Source organism: Salmo salar, chromosome 24, assembly GCF_965601325.2.
Source record: "Salmo salar chromosome 24, fSalSal1, whole genome shotgun sequence".
NCBI classification, from domain to species: domain Eukaryota; kingdom Metazoa; phylum Chordata; class Actinopteri; order Salmoniformes; family Salmonidae; genus Salmo; species Salmo salar.
In genome coordinates, this window is record NC_138314.1 from 32,468,614 (window position 1) to 32,486,218 (window position 17,605).

Sequence of the window (17,605 nt, forward strand, 5' to 3'; positions counted from 1 at the left end):
TGAAATACAGATAGAGATGTAGTAGTCCCAGAGTTAATGATCCAAGGTCAGTTTTGCATTTCACCTCCTGATGATTATGATGACTGACCGTGTTAGAATAAAAAAAACAAAGCTCAATCATGCTCTCTCTCTATCCATCTGTCTCGCCTGCAGGTATGTTTTGATGTGAGAGAGGAAGCCAGTCCAGTCAACGCCACCTCACCCACTCTTAAGATAACCTTCGGGCTAACTGGGGGCCCAAGGCTGGTTAGGAGACACCGCAAGAGACACTATGTAATTGTGATGAACTGAGAGAATATTAGGGTAGCACTGTAATTCATTAATCATATTCTGCCTTCCCTGCTCCTCTATTTTACCTCTTTTGTTTTCTGTCTTCTACACCTCTCTCCCCACCTCCTCTTTCTTCCTATTTTTTATAATGCACACCATATGTGCATTGAAGTATAGCTTGAACTTGTATTTAGAATATTACAATTATAATATTTATAATGCATGTATTATGTATTTATAACACCTGGATAATGAACTTTCAATAAAGCGTTTCACATTCTCCACTGGTTGAAATTAATTATCTCATTGGAATACTACACCTATCCTGTGTCATCAGATTAATGCAGATGAAGGGAGTTAGATATGCATAGGTGTATTTCTGTATATATGAATTACAAATCAACCTTTACTTAAATCACATTTCTTCTCTATTGCATAGCTACAATGTGTAATCATTGATGTCCCAGGAGCAGGAGTGGTAAACACTGTTGAAGTGTATAATTGTAATACATACATGCAGACACAGCATCATTCAAAGAATGGAGTTTGATACACCTGGTATTGGATATGACTGAAAAAGAATGTCTCACAGAGATTCATACCTGAACTGCACCTTTAATTGCCAAGGAAGAGTACATGATCAGTGAATATATTCAATGTACAGGCTACAATGTGGGGATCTCATGCGTGGTTATAACTACAGTACATGTATATAGGACTTGCATCCTTGGCACAATAACGTTATTATATTCTACTCAATCCATAGGCTTCATTAATGCCATTCAGACTTGAAGTTGATACAACAACTATGATAGCTGAGGTTCCTAGATTGGTATGAATATTAGTTCAGAACCTAACATTTTAGGGTCCATACACAGATCGGCTACATACTGTAGCTAGCTACACATCCATATCCATAGGCATAGTTATTCTTATCCTCCACTACACAATAAGCAAGTAACGGTGACTAACCCCATTCCGTACAAATTTGCGCAACCACGACATTCAAACGAGGCTGCAATGAAAACTAATGGGACTGCAGCGATGTTGACATCCAAATTTGGAATGTTAACTATGTTTCTATTCATGCGTTGATTGACACGGTAATGGATCAATAGTATTGGAGAAAAGTTGAAAAAACTGACCCCTGCGACGCTGTACGTTAAATTGTGTTGTGTCATGACGTAACGTACAGCACACATAAAGCAACTAACTATGTGTCTTACAGCCTCTCTCCACCAGGTGTAGCACTTCTCTCACCGTTTAAAAATAAGAAAGGGACAGGGTAAGGGGGATAACGTTACCTAGTCATTTTTTACGCTGTTACTTCTGAAGATAACTTTAGCGCCACCCTAAAAACCCGATTCAAATTCGACACAAACCTTCAAATATGTATGGAATAACAAATTATATGAACTCTTTATAGTGTTTTATTTACATTTTAGAGGTGATAAGGTGATAAGTTGGACAGATCTGGTGAAAAAAGCCGTTTCCCCACATTACATATCTCTCCCTTTCACTATCACGCAATAGGTTTCGCTTCCCCACCTGCCATTTTTAAAAAGACCTGACGGAGCTCATTGCCTTCTTGAATCATGCAGAGATGGGCATCATGAAGGTCTCATCATTGGTTTTGTTGGAAAGGGGAGAAATTGTACTTTACAATGGTATTGATATTACAGTTGATCTGGAAGAATTACGTTTTTTGGGCGCTAAATTAAGGTAAATTGTACGGACCAGTGCGATGTACAAAAGTGAGTTAGTTACCGTTAAATAGTTAGCTAGCTATGTTACTTCAGCTGCATTGCACGGCAAGGCAAGCTTACACAATTGTACATTCAATTTGCAGTAAATGCTTTAGCTAGCTGGATTCTTTACATCCACTGTGTCCCATGACGACAACCTGTTCGCTGGTTTTCTTAGGAGTCCCTAACACAAATTAGAATGTCATACTCATGTTACAACACCAGCTCACTAGCTGGCTAATGTTAGCTAGTCAGCTAACTTGCTAAATAGCAATTTTCGTAAATTAACTTTATGACAGAAAAATATGCAGAATCGTTTGTCTCTACATTAACTAACATATTCCTCTCAATTGTACATTTTTTGTTTGACTCGTTATGATGTTAAAATTACTTACATTTGCTTCCCCCATAATGTTATGTTATGTCCCCCGTAATGTTATGTCATCTTTGCCGTAGAAAGTCACCAGGGACGGGTAGCTCGCGTTAAATTCGTCATTGGAACCACTCTATATGATTGGTCATATAAAAACATTGGGACCCAAATGCATAATGAGTGCTGTAACTCCCCCTTGTGGTGGTCTGGAGCAATGACGCCATGATGCTGGGTACCTCTAAGTCACGCGGTATAAGCTCGCAACTTTTAAAGGAGGAACCACTGTATCCACTCACTGACGCTCCCTGCCAGTCCGAGGCGGGTCCCTTTCTGCTGTGCTTAATCTGAGTGTGGTTACCCTGAGCCGCATCTACTGTGCGCAATTAACCTCGGTCTCCTCGGGAACGATCAGTAAGCGGAGTTAGCATCCCATCCTCGTCACCAATTGTTGTGGAAATTCTAACCAAAAGGAAGAGAGGTTGCAGATTCTTTCAAACAACACTTTATTATAAGATTAGCAAAAATTTGAGCAGTTAACTATGCACTTCAACAGTTGGGCAGTTCAGGCCCAACGAACAGTGTCGGTTCTCAGCTTTTATAGAGAAGTACATCCTTTTTGTATACGTGCCAGTCAGCAGATAGTGTGTAAAAGGCAATTAGTTGTCTGTGCAGATTTAAGATAGCATGAAGTTGATAGCCAGAGGGCTCAACCGTCTAACTGTATTCACAACAGAAAACAATATCATGTGCTCCTTTCTGCAAGTTTCCATACATGTGACTTCCTGTAGATAGTAAACCCATGGGATGTCACATGCTGCGGTCGCACCCAAATGGCTCTTAGCTGTAAGCCCAGTCTTATGACTAAGCCACACAAGACAAGCCTGTAATTACTTCGCCACTATTGGCCTATTTATTGCCTTACCTCCTTACTTAATTTGCACACACTGTATTCAGATTTTTCTATTGTGTTATTGACTGTACATTTGTTTATCCCATGTGTAACTCTGTGTTGTTGTTTTTGTCACACTGCTTTGCTTTATCTTGGCCTGGTTGCAGTTGTAAATGAGAACTTGTTCTCAACTGGCCTACCTGGTTAAATAAAGGTGAAATTAAAAATAAATACAATTAAAAACAGCAAAAAATATTAACACATAACAATGGACAATTCTCTAAGTAAAAAGAGCATAGTATGTCTAATTAAACAGTATAGTATGTAAAGAATATTACATTTACACCATGCCTCAAAGCAGGTGTTTGGAGGATATATTGGCATGGTTTGCCGGCCAATATAATAACAACACCCGTGCCAATATATCCTCCAAACATTGGCTTCTCTGGCATTATCACTTAAAATGTAATACCACCCAGTTCTGAACCAACTAGCATAAACACGTTTCTTTACAGACATCGATCCAGTCCCTGCATGGACAGCAGAGGGATCTAGAGATCTAGATACAGGTTTAATGGACATCAAAGAGTAACTGACCTGTCTGTTCATCTCCCTCCCGGCTTCGTCTGCTTTGCTGAGGTAGAAACGCAGCTTGTCCGCAATCTTATCGCTAAGTTTCTTCACGATGTTGAGCATGCGCTTGCACAGCGCCTGGCCCATGGGGTCGAAGAACACAAAACCAGGTCCGCCTGCTCCCCTGGTGAGACATGTAAAGATAAGAGGCAGCCCAAGGTAGAGTGATTTTTGAAAAGATTAAGAGTTATTTCAAAAGGCATCCTCTTTGTTACCCACCCACCCCCCCACAGACCCACCCACCAACATACCAGAATGATTACACAAGGTGATGCAGTCCTACCTACGTGATGTGATCAGGGTGTGGGTGTTCGTGCGTGCGTGCATTTACTGTATGTGAAGCCACACCAGAGAAGGGAACAAGTCATGGAATCATACCAAATGAGGTTATAGCGCAGCTGACATCAAAGGGAGGCCATGTCCCCGTTCAACAGGCCCGGAATGTCCACGAACGTCACCAGGATGAACTTCTTCTGCTTGGGGGCGGAGATCTCAGCAGACAGGTAGTCCGTAACATCAACAACACACGCCAACTGGGTCAGCTGGCCCCAATTCGCTCCCTACCCCTCCCCCTTGGACCCAACCCTTTAACGTTAGCAGAGCTGTAGTGTATGGATAGGTATAAGCAGTGTAGTGGTGAAGCTTCCACCATATTGCTTCCACCTTACATATCTGCAGACATTAGCGGGTTAGAGTCCAAGAAGAAGGGGTGAATTAGGACTGGCTGTGTGCATACATACAGAACTGGATTCTGGACTAAAGTGTGGCCCTTCTGGAGAACTTGTAGGTGATAAATAAGAAGTGGAGTCCCGCTGAAGGCTGTCAGCTCCAATGTCTGTTTTATTTGTTATCCATAAAACCGCAGTGCGGTCAATACTTGGAAAGCCGAGGACGTGGCCCTAGTCTGCAATAATGCAAGAACTGTCCATTCCAAATTGTTAAACTAAATGATTTTGCATACGCCTGCAGTAACAATTATGATTCATCGTTTGTAAACTGCTTCAATAACCCTCTGACTTGATCCAGAGCTAATAGTACACATTGTTTGACCCTCTCCTAAGGCAAAAACATGTCCTCAGAGATCAACCCTCAATTTGACTCTGGGATCCCCATTAGTTGACACCATAACGTCAGCTAATCTTCCTGGGGTCCAACACAGAACTAAAAAGACATTACAAACAATTAGAATTGTCATTAAGACGTTACAAACATTTAACAATTAGACATTACAGACAATTCAAATACCTGACAGGTAATACATTTAACATTCAGTAGATGCTCTCTAGTCTCTGTGCAGTAATATGGTCAATCACATTAGATGTACTTTTATTGTTTTCTTGAAGGTGGATTTACTTTTTGCATGAAAAATGTGAGTTAGTAAAGAATTCCATTCAGTGATTGTGCTGTATAAAACTGTAGATTTGTCCTTGACCTGAGGGGTATCAGGGGCCCTGAATTAGATTGAATCATGTCTTAACATCCCCATCTGCTGAGAGTTCTGTAGTCATAGTTACCCACAACAGCTCTTCAACTGGCAGCTTTACGGTGGGGAGGGAGACATAAAGCTAGCCAGTGAAGAACGACTGTGAAGCAACGCACAGCGGGGGTAACATGACTCCACATACACAGACACATACGCAAACACATTAAATGTAGCTATGACAGACCCTCCCCCTCCAGCCAACCCCTTCCCTCTCAGCATCAGAACAGGATGGATGAATGTTGAGAGACACATACCCACCCTACTCCGCCCCCATTGGGTTGTCACAGTCTTGTACTGCTGGTGCACATCAGCATTCCCAACATTCTCCTGCATCAACATGTCTGCTCTGTGCTCGCTCCCCTAATGCATCAATCTCCCCAGCGGCTCGAGACGAGACGTCTCCATAGATTTCCACCAACAGGACTTGTCTCCATTCACAACTCAACCAAGACTCAAGGGCAAGGTCCCTTCAATGGCACAACCGAGCTGCATGTCAAACACAGTTACCGAGTTTGAGCTCCTGTTACTGCACTCCAGTAGGGTCCAGTTATAAGACATTAAGGATCCAGCGCAGACACCTGTGTTTGCCCCTATAGGGGTTGACAGACACGAGACAACTTGTGCTACTTGTCATTATACAAGAAACTCTAAAAATAGCCAATCAGATGGATTGGGTACAGACATGTTCCTTTAATAGATTACTTAATTGCGAGCAGCCGTAATAAGCCTCTTGAAAGATGAAAAGGTAAAGAAAGAGACATTCTATTCTGGCCCTGCTAGCGCTGGGCTGGCCGCCTCAGACAGAGGGATACATACCCGCCATATCCAGTGCACCAGGAAAAGGCCAAAGGCTGCAAAAATGCAGCATCACCCAAGACTGCTAGACAAGGTGGCCCTGGGGGCAGCACAGGACAGGGGTTGCATGTATCAAGCATCTTGAAGTAGGAGCTCTGATTTACGGTCAGTTTTGCCTTTTTAGATCACAATGAATCAGATTGCATGCACAGGTGTAGCTGATCGTAGTTTGATACATATGGCCCCAGAGTAATGTAGTATAAGTATACACAACCAGTTGGACCAAATCGATGGCTGTCAAAACAAATAACTTCTTGACAGGAGTTTGATTAAAGACTGTTCCAACACTCCGTGGAAATGATACTACGCATATTGTTTTATAAAACACCTGTTCCACAGGAGTACACATTTTCTGTTCTGACAACTGCTCAATCACCCTTCACTGCAAGGCGTACTGAATAGTGGCAAGCAAATAGAGAAACACATCTTAAAAGACAGTATAAACCAGCAAACAAAAACCAATAGTCTCACAAAAGATGAAGAAGGATATCAAACAGCGTTTCGATGAGTCATCCTCCAGTGCCTAATAACATCTCAACATGTCTTTGGAGAGAGGCGTTGGTGTCGGGGTGGTGTGGAGATAAATGCCTACTGTATCCAGGACAGATCCATGATGATTCTCCGGCGGCAGCGGCTGAGGGTGCCTTGGCTGCTCCATCTCTAATGGCCGTGACATTTCTCAGCCGCTCCTCTTCCTGTCCTCCCGACTCCACCGCACTGCCGTCAATGGGGTGTGTGACTCACAGCTCTGTACAGTACAGTGTGCACTCTGCACCCTGTGAACCCTCTCTCTCTCTCTCAGTCTCTCTCTGTACTACACATCTCACTGTCAATGTGGCACCACACTGAGCCACACTGCACAGCCCTCCCCTGGCCTGAGGCACCTTGGGCACACCCACCCAGAACATATCTACATTGTGATTACCACATACCTAGTAGCCACCATTCTGGAGCTCCAGCCTACTGCAGTGTTACATACTGTACATCATAACGGCAACAATGTTATTGGTGTGTATGCATGTGTGCTGTTGTATTGTTGGGGATCTGATTCATTCTGACACCATCCCTTTGTTTTGCTGCAGACACATCATCTAGCTATCTTCTAAGTGTCATATCCTAAGATGATAGCAGTACTTGTTGTGAAACAATATATACATAGTGTTATTTGTCCTTATCTGATGGTTCTATGTAATCCCAATTTCACCTCCATCTCATAAATACAGAAAAGAGATTGAAAGGCAAGTACACAGAGTCTGTAGGACAGATGACGTGCCAAATTCCCTGATAATCTCAGAGGACACGTCCCAGATGGCACCCTATTCCTTAGTGCAATACTTTAAAGAAGCAACCAGAGACTATGATGACTCTGAATTGAGCATTATCATCAAGACGAACAACCTATAACCTCTTGCTCCTATCAGACAGACACACGCTATAGAGAGAAACAATTAGCAGTAGGTTACTGTGGTCATCTTTGGATCTTCAATAAGAAATCATTGCATTCCAAGTAGATTTGATGTAATGTTCTGATACTGTGGACAAAGTCAATTGGGTCAGATTTACAATTTTAAGCCTCTGCACCAGTGAACAGTTTACCACGAAATGGTATTTATTCAAGTGTGAATTTTAAATGTGTGTGTTCTAAACCTCCCTTAACAAAACAGGTGGAAACTTATCAGAAACTCTGGTGGTTCTGAGGTAAATATGCTTCCCATAAGACTTATGGACAGGAGCACACAGAAGTGTCATTAAGTTACAGGTGGGCAGACTTTTCTGCCACTGTGAAAACGACAATGGGTGTATAGGAAACAGGAATACAGCATAAACAGTGAAATATAGGCCCAATATAAAGCTGTGGAAAATAGATGGCAATCAATCTTACTATGATATTACTCACGCAAGAGAAAAATATAAATTGTGCCACAAAAAGACTGGAACTCCGGAAAGAATTTCCAACCACAGGGGAGGACCTACCTTTAAACTCCAGGAGTGGTCGGAAATGAGGGTAGAGATGGAGCGTGGCGTTTCTCTGTGGAAGATAAAAAGACGGTGAGAGAGGTGGTAGGAACAGACAGACAGTGTCTTGGTAAGTGTGGACTTGTTGTCAGAAAGATGTCTTCCTCCTTCTGTAGCCTGGCGAGGCGACACTCTTGATCTCAATGACAGGGGCTTTTTTGTGGCTCGCACATGGCTTTAAGCCCTTCCTGTATATAGCAGATAATCCTTCACTATAATTATATTATTCATCTTCATTTCTTTCACAGTAGTAGGGGAGGGAGGGATAGAAATAAGCTTTTTCCCGAGCCTAACCATACTGCAGTTACACCTCTCTCTCGTCTCTGTGCTCTCTCGCTCTCCCCTCTCTCTATGTGCTCTCCCTCTCCCCCATCCCCTCTCTATTTCTCTCTGTGCAGCCCAGCTCCTCTGAGGAAGGAGCAGCATGCAGAGCGAGCTATCACCACTGTCAGTACTGTTATGTTAACACACGCATGCAGGCATCACTTCAGCGAGTAAAAAACGTGGCCTCTCATCGCACTGTCTTGTACAACTATATGGAGTACAAATAATGTAGAGTAATATCAATATCAGCAAATCCCACAACATTGGTTGTGTAGATCCAGCTATATGCCTCAATTCCAAATGAGTATAAAATATTTGAAAGTGTGATGTCCCTTTAATAACATCATAGCACCAAAGCTGTCAAGAAGATTTCCTGAATATGTACCAGTGGTTACTAACAACAGGCTGCAGTGATCATAGCAATGGCTATAATGAATTACATTCATGGAGCTTGTAACAATAAACCATTGGTAAGCAATCATTATTATAAACAAAGTTTATTATTATGCTATTCAGCACTGGGTGAATACAAAATCAGTTTTTCATAACATGGTTCAAATTCCAAAGTGCTTTGAGAGCCGTTCAGAGCAGTGGTGGCGTGGTGCTATAAACGTACCGTCAGTGATTCTCTTTTCCAGCTGTTTGTGATACATTTAAATCCCTGTGTATTGATGGCAACGCCTATTTTCTGAATATGTTCTTCCACATACCTGAAATGGCATCGATTGAAATTGGGTCAACAATGTACTCCAAATTGACATTCATTTCATCACTGGTGAAATCACATCAAACTTGCTAATATGAACGAATATTGATTTCAAATGTATAGGTGACCACATGAGATTCAAGATATCCTCCAAGGATACAGTGATAACCATGACAATGTCAGACAAAGAAAACGTGAAACAAAACAGAATCTTTCAATGTCATCCTGTATGTATTAAACACAAATACATTTACATTCTTAGGTAATTCATACCCTCAATCATTTGCTTGATGTATTTCCATTAGGAAATGTCTCAGATAATCACCTGATTGTTAGGCCACAATGTCAAGGCTAAAATCTTGTTGCACCTCCAATCCCTGTCCCTGCGTTGTCATTTGTTTATTTATTTCCATCCATCCTTCCTTAATCTCACACCCGACTCAGCTCTTGATTGTGGCCTAGCCTGCTCTGGCCCTGAACAGCTATTGTGAAAGTAGAAATATCAGAGTTATTTTACCAATTAATAACGGAGCTCTTTCCAGCAGTGGTTCCCCATTATCATCACGATGATCTTTTTCCGTAGAAGAAGAAACCGGAGACCCAGGCGGCTCACTCTCTTCACCAGTCCTGAACACACAAATACAGTGCCTTTGGAAAGTATTCAGACCCTTTGACTTTTTCCACATTTTGTTACGTTACAGCCTTATTCGAAAATGTATTACATTGTTTTTTCCCCTCATCAACCTACACACACAATACCACATAATGACAAAGCAAAAACATGTTTAGAATTATTATTATTATTATTTATTTTTTTTAAGATTACATTTACATAAGTATTCAGACCCTTTACTCAGTACTTTATTGAAGCACCTTTGGCAGCGATTACAGCATCGAATCTTCTTGGGTAAGATGCTACAAGCTTGGCACACCTGTATTTGGAGAGTTTCTTCCATTCTTCTCTGCAGATCCTCTCAAGCTCTGTCAGGTTGGATGGGGAGCGTTGCTACACAGCTATTTTCAGGTCTCTCCAGAGATGTTCGATCGGATTCAAGTCCGGGCTCTGGCTGGGCCACTCAAGGACATTCAGAGACTTGTCCCGAAGCCACTCCTGCGTTGTCTTGGCTGTGTGCTTAGGGTCGTTGTCCTGTTGGAAGGTGAACCTTCGCCCCAGTCTGAGGTCCTGAGCGCTCTGGAGCAGCTTTTCATCAAGGATCTCTCTGTACTTCGCTCCTTGTTCATCTTTGCCTCGATGCTAACTAGTCTACCAGTCCTTGCCACTGAAAAACATCCCCGCAGCATGATGCTGCCACCATCATGCTTCACCATAGGGATTGTGGCCAGGTTTCCTCCAGACATGACGCTTGGCATTCAGGCCAACAAGCAACGTTTGAAATATGTTCTACCCTCTTGTGGCTTTGAGTCAGTGACTCTTATCGCATCGTTTACCACTGTAAAATACCCTACCCCTGGGATGAATTTCAGTGTTTGGGGAGAGTGACATATCACTGGATAGTGACAGAAAACGCTTGTTGATCTGAGTAGAATGTAACACTTTGACGTAAGCAGAAACGTTCAAATGAATGGCTACTTTGTTGCACAGCAGACATGACCAATATGCACGGCTGTTTGTTAATGGATCATATATTTGTGCTGCAACAGCTTGCTATCTTTACGTTTTCGCTGTCAATATATAAATTGTGGCATTCTCACAAGATTAATTCACTGGGTGTGGTCATCACGGATTCCAGGGGGTTTGCCACCTAACGGGGCTTTCTGCTTATGACAGCAGTTGATATACATTCTACCAGCTTAAAATCTGGGGGAACAGTTATAGTGTTGCACTGGGTCTCTGATTTGCCTCCACTTATTGCTTCTTATGACTTGAACTACAGCTCAAAAGAACAAGAAGGCCTACTGTGTGTCAGACTAGCCTGATGACTCTTTCGCTGCTATCTTGTTCAATAGTGTGTGATTGCAGCCCGCAATTCAGGGCGTTCCTGCATGTAGCAAACAGTGTCCTTCGCTGCTATGTCCCCGCCTGCTACGTATCGGAGTCCTCCTAGCTACCTAACAAGTTAGCACACAGTGTCCTTCGCTCCCGCCTGCCGAACACCTGCCCTCACTGTCGTTAACAGAACTGAGGGAAAACTGTGCCCGACATGCGGAGGCGAAGGATACTGTCTACCAGTGTCTTAGCTATTGCTAGCTAGCTACCTATCTGCCTGCTGTGTAACGGAGTCCTAGCTAGCTAGCACCCAGTGTCCTTAACGCCTGCCGAACACCTACAACACTGGCCCTCGTCGTCGTTAACAGAACTGCGGGAAAACACTGCCCAACAAGCGGGGTCTACCGGTGTGCTAGCTAGCTACCTCTCCCGCCTGCTGTGTAACGGAGTCCTAGCTAACACACAGTGTCCTTCGTTCCCGCTTGCCAAACACCTACAGTGCCTTCAGAAAGTATTCAGTCCCCTTGACTTTTCCCATAACGAAAACAGGTTTTTAGGCAGCCTCAGAGAATAACATCGATCTATACACTGACTCGGTGAGTGAGTTTATAAGGAAGTGCATTGGAGATGTTGTACCCATTGTGACTATTGAAACCTACACTAACCAGAAACCGTGGATGGATGGCGGCATTTGCGCAAAACTAAAAGCGTGAACCATCGCATTTAACCATGGAAAGAGGACTGGGAATATGGCTGAATATAAACAGTGTAGTTATTCCCTCCACAAGGCAATCAAACAAGCGAAATGTCGGTATAGGGACAAAGTGGAGTGGCAATTCAACGGCTCAGACACAAGATGTATGTGGCAGGGTCTACAGGAAATCACAGACTACAAAAAGAAAACCAGCCACGTCACGGACCCCGGCGTCTTGCTTCCAGACAAACTAAACACCTTCTTTGTCCGTGGCCGAAGTGAGTAAGACATTTAAACGTGTTAACCCACGCAAGGCTGCTGGCCCAGACGGCATTCCTAGCCGCGTCCTCAGAGCATGTGCAGACCAGCTGGCTGGTGTGTTCACAGACATATTCAATCGCTCCCTATCCCAGTCTGCTGTCCCCACATGCTTCAAGATGGCCATCACTGTTCCTGTACCCAAGAAGGCAAAGATAACTGAACTAAATGACTACCGCCCCGTAGCACTCATTTCTGCCATCATGAAGTGCTTTGAGAGACTAGTTAAGGATCATATCACCTCTACCTTACCGGCCACCCTAGACCCACTTCAGTTTGCATACCGTCCCAACAGGTCCACAGATGATGCAATCGCTATCACACTGCCCTATCCCATCTGGACAAGAGGAATACCTATGTAAGAATGCTGTTTATTGTCTACAGCTCAGCATTTAACACCATAGTACCCTCCAAGCTCATCATTAAGCTGGAGGCCCTGGGTCTCAAACCCGCCATGTGCAATTGGGTCTTGGACTTTCTGACAGGCCGCCCCCAGGTGGTGAAGGTATGAATCAACACCTTCACTTCACTTCACATATACATTCATTTCAGTACATTTCATTGAGAAAATAAGGTATTATGTTGAATACAAAGTTAAGAGGCCAGAGCAAAATATGAAACAAAATTATTTTAATATATTGATCAACGGTTAATCAAATCAAGTTTATTTGTAGAGCACATTTTAAAACAAGTGTAGAGTGCAAAAATGCCAAACAGTGGGCACACAATGAAATAAACAAAACATATCAGAAACAATGAATAAGAGTACATAGCAGTCAAAACAGGGCAACAACAATGATAAGATACAATTATGAGAAGTGCAGTGGACATAGAACTGGTGCTCTCCTGATACAAAGGGGAAACAGGGGAAGCAGGTCTACAAATCCTTTACTTTTAGTAGAAATACTCTGATAAAATACAGGTAAAATAGAGACTTATCAGATGCTGGTTAATTTAGGCTGTGGCTAGATTTAATTTCCCAGCCTGAATACAACTGAAGAAGTCTTGAACTCAAAAAAAGTATTTGCTATTAAATGTACTTAAGGATCAAACATAAAATTACATTTGAAGGTTTTGCAAACCTATCAGATGCTTAATAATTTTAATAAACGTAAACCTCCTCATCAGACTCCTCACTCTACCGCAATCACCCTCTTTACACGGTCCATGAAGTCTGGCCTCCTGCTTCTAACAGAGTCCTGGTGCCACAGGATCACAGCTTTTATCGGATCATACTACCTGATCTCTGGAGAGGACAGCTGGACCATAAGGAGATCTGACTGTGTATCAGAATTTAGGTTGGACGGCAAATCGGTTTTCACCTGTTTCATGGTATTTAAACCTCTTTCACATCCAGCTGCAGTGGCAGGGAAGGACAGGAGCAGGTCAACCAATTCCAGCAAATCACAGCAGGAATGCTGATGGCTCCTGTTGACACGGAAGCAGGACATCTTCTGCAGGGACTGGGACTCTTGGTACATCAGCACCTTCAGGACAGTCCACTGGTCAGGGATCCTTTCAACATGGATGCCAGAGATCTCCAGGACAGGCTTGAAGTGGTCCACCAGGGTTTCCAGTTCAGTGTCACCAAAATCTAGAATAATTGTATACATTACAACAAGCACAATGCAGTTTTAATTCTCAAACTATAAAAATATGATAATGAGTCTGAACCTAACCTGACTGTCCTGTAATACAAAACATAATGTAACCTGCTGCGGCATCTCCTGACTCTGGCCAGTTGGTGAAGCTGACCAGCTTGGTGGAACACAGGACCCCTACACTGGTGTCCTGGAACCTGTCAGTCATACTCTCAACTAGCCTGTCAAGCATTTTGTCCTGTGAGGTGACGAGGGTCTTGCTGTCACCTCTGGTCAGTGAAATTCACTCATATCTGTTGGCCATTGTGGCCTTCATCATGGACCCTTTCCTGATGATACAAGGTTCATTTTACCATCCTTTCAGAATTTTCCTTTACATCACACTCTCACTCACACTCTCTCTCCCTCTCTTAATGACGTAATCCTTTCTCCTAATTTTCTTAAGGTAAGTATTTATTATTGCAGCTTAAATAAACATACTTGGTTTTGTACTTCTTAAGTACTGCCTGTGTTGAGCCGAAGGAGCTGTGGGCTTCTGCTATGGTGATAGTGATAGTGGACCTCTGCAGACAGGTGGACAGGTTGCTCAGGTGCTGTTGCAGGAAGCCACAGAAGCAGATAACAACAGCCTCCCTTGCAGTACTGTCGTATTTCCTGGCCTTGGCCTGCTGGACACCTCTGACATTTCGGGCATCAGCAGATTGAATCTGAAATACATAAAGAACAAATACATACAAATAGACAATTAATTGCTGTCAAAAAAATATATATTACATTTGACACATTTTATTAGTGCATAAAGCATTGAAACATGATGTTACCAACTGTAACTGTGTTTGTTGTTATTCACAGGACATTACATATTGATGACTTTTGGAGTACTTAGCATAGCAATCTATTGCCCCTACCTATTCCAGGTGCTGGACAAGCCCCTGGTAACCTCACAGGAAGTGGTCCAGTGCATGCATTAGGTGTCCTACCCATCGGGTCCTGCCAATTCTGGTGGGCCTCAGTGGTGTGTGCCCAAGAGGCTGGAAGCTGTTTACCAGGTTTGCCCTGTTCAGTGGACTGGTGTGGTAGAAGGTGTAGAGTCCACTGAGGAGGTCTTCTACTTTCTGAAACATCACGTTGGACCGGATAGCATCAGAAAAGGTCAGTTCAAGGCGGTGTGCCATACAGTGGATACTGATGATGTAGGCCCTGTCCCCCTTCAGCCGGCTGACATTCTTGGCATCCGGTCATCACAGCAGCTCCATCTGTTCCCAGAGCGACCAACTTACTCCCCCACTCATCACACACTCCCTCCATGATGGCACTGATGGCGTTGCTTATGTGTGCCGCGTCTGCATTCTCCACCGACTTGACGCCAACAAACTTCGACTCGATCTTTCCCTTGTGACAGAATCTGACATAAACTAACTCCTCGTCTTTCACAGAACTGTCTGACATGATGGAGAGAAATGTGGTGTTTTTCAGATTCTCTCGGATGTTGTTTCTCACCACCTCTGCATTATGGTGCATAAACTTTTTGGGCTGCTCCTCATTTGTATATGTTGAGCCCACAGCGATTCCTTTTTTTCCATCCAAACTGCAAAAATCTAACATCAACTTAATTCAATAATAATGAAATATACAATCATGTTATCCAATATAGCTGGCAGGTGATTGTGCTAAATTAGCCTTCTACCCTTTGTTTGCTTGAGGATCAACACTATAAGGCTGGTAAAGTAAATTGTGTCACAATGCTTTAAAATGTAAACAGCATCTGGAGACAAACATTAAAATAGAATGTTACAGAGCAATAGGAAAGCATGGAGATCCATGTCGGCATCAGTAGGCCTATCATTTTATGGTATTTATACACTATTTTGAGGTGAACCAAAGCTTATCAAGAGCTGAGAAATAACCTACAATACTGGACCATGTCTGCTAAATACACTTGAAAAAACTTGCTACAAAAGTACTAGTCTAGCTACAAGAGTAACAACATTTTCACTTACTCGCACATCCATTCGAAGTCAGAAAGTGGTCTTGCCTTCTTGCCAATGGCATGTACAGTCCTAAACAGTATGTTCATCTTCGTGCTGGTCTGCTCTGACCTTGCCATTAGCGCTGTCACAGAGGGTGTCAAGAGGAGAGGCTCCGATTGACCCGGGACACAGACACGCAGGCAATATGACACTTGCTGTGTCCGTGGTCACGAATGTTCTCCAGCTTCATCGTTTTATTTTCCGATGACAAATGAGTCGTTTCTGCTTTTATCTTTAGCATACTGGCGACACACAGAACAACTCATCACCACAGCCTCAGCATCATACTGTAGCCAGCCTATTGAAACTCCTTTATCTCCAAACCTCCATTTCTAACAACTTGATTTTTTTTATGTGATTCGTCCTCCTTTTCATCCGTGGGTTTTCGTTTCAAAAGGTTGGCTTACTCCAGGTAAATGTCGCCACCCGTGGCAAGTGAGCGATGTCAGGTAGTTGATGTCTGGTACGGTAAACAGGGCCACGAAACTAGGAGCAGTAGAGACGGTCTGTGGCTGGCAAACATCAGTAATTTCCTCCGAACCATCATGCCAGATATTTTATTACATTACTATTTTGGTACATTTACCCGCCAGTGTGGCGGGTAGCCTTCTGAGATTTACTCGCCAAACGGAAAATCTACCCGCATTTGGTGCTTGGCGGGTGTTAATTTCAGACCCTGGTTGACACATTTATACAATAAACCCTTTTCCCATAAGGGTACCGAGCCAATTAAGACGGAATATCAATTTAACTTGAGAAGCAAAATTCGGTTTTCATCAAAAGAATACACCGAACAAAAAATATAAAACGCAACATGCAACAATTTCAAAGATTTTACTGAATTACAGTTCATATAAGGAAATCAGTCAATTGAAATAAATTCATTAGACCCTAATCTATGGATTTCACGTGAACGGAATACAGATATGCATCTGTTGGTCACAGACACCTTAAAAAAAGGTAGGGGCGTGGATCAGAAAAAGAGTCAGTATCTGGTGTGACCACCATTTGCCTCATGCAGCGCAACACATCTCCTTCACATAGAGTTGGTCAGGCTGTTGATTATGGCCCGAGGAATGTTGTCCCACTCCTCTTCAATGTCCTCTACTCCAACAATTAATCCACAGATAAAATGGTAAAGCTAGTTAGTTTCTAGTAATCTCTCCTCCTTCGGTCTTCTTCTTCTTTGGACATTATATGGCGGTTGGCAACCAACTTTAAGGTGCATTACCACCACCAACTGGACAGGAGTGGGGACCTCAATTCGTCTTTCAATCACCCACGTTGGTATGTGCTCCTACAAACCAATGAGGGGATGGAAGAGGCGGGACTTGCAGCGCATCAAGTATCAAAAATAGAATCAAGTTCTACGCAAACGCGCGTTGCTCGCGCGAGCAGTTTGGATGAAAGAAACGAATGTCCGTGGGCATGGAATAGCGTTTGGCTGGTGCAAGGAGTCTGGATTGCCAGGCAAATGTCTGACAGTAGTACCTATGACAGTCAGTATAGTATGAAGATAGGCAGACACTGCTTCTTCAATAGAAATCCCTGATAACGCTTGTAGGCGATGTCATGTTGTCTCGTCTCGCGCCGAACTGCATATGTTGCATAGTTGTTTTTGACGAAAATCAAAACTTGTTTATCACTTTCACGAGGTTGGAGTAATAACATGTTCAGCTACATAAAAGTTTGGCTCGAAACTAGGTTGTGCCTTTAGATT

At 43.0% G+C, this 17,605-nt stretch overlaps 1 long non-coding RNA gene and 1 pseudogene across 1 annotated transcript; both read right to left on the reverse strand.

The window, feature by feature from the left end:
• Positions 1 to 753: 753 nt before the first annotated feature.
• On the reverse strand, positions 754 to 11,882 carry LOC145863932 (uncharacterized; annotated as a pseudogene).
• A 987-nt stretch (positions 11,883 to 12,869) lies between these two features.
• On the reverse strand, positions 12,870 to 17,232 carry LOC145863973 (uncharacterized). The gene is made up of 3 exons (XR_014382555.1): positions 14,764 to 17,232; positions 14,336 to 14,562; positions 12,870 to 13,848 (listed from the first exon to the last, which is right to left on the reverse strand). It is a non-coding gene; the product is annotated as an uncharacterized LOC145863973 (long non-coding RNA).
• Between the last annotated feature and the right edge of the window lie 373 nt (positions 17,233 to 17,605).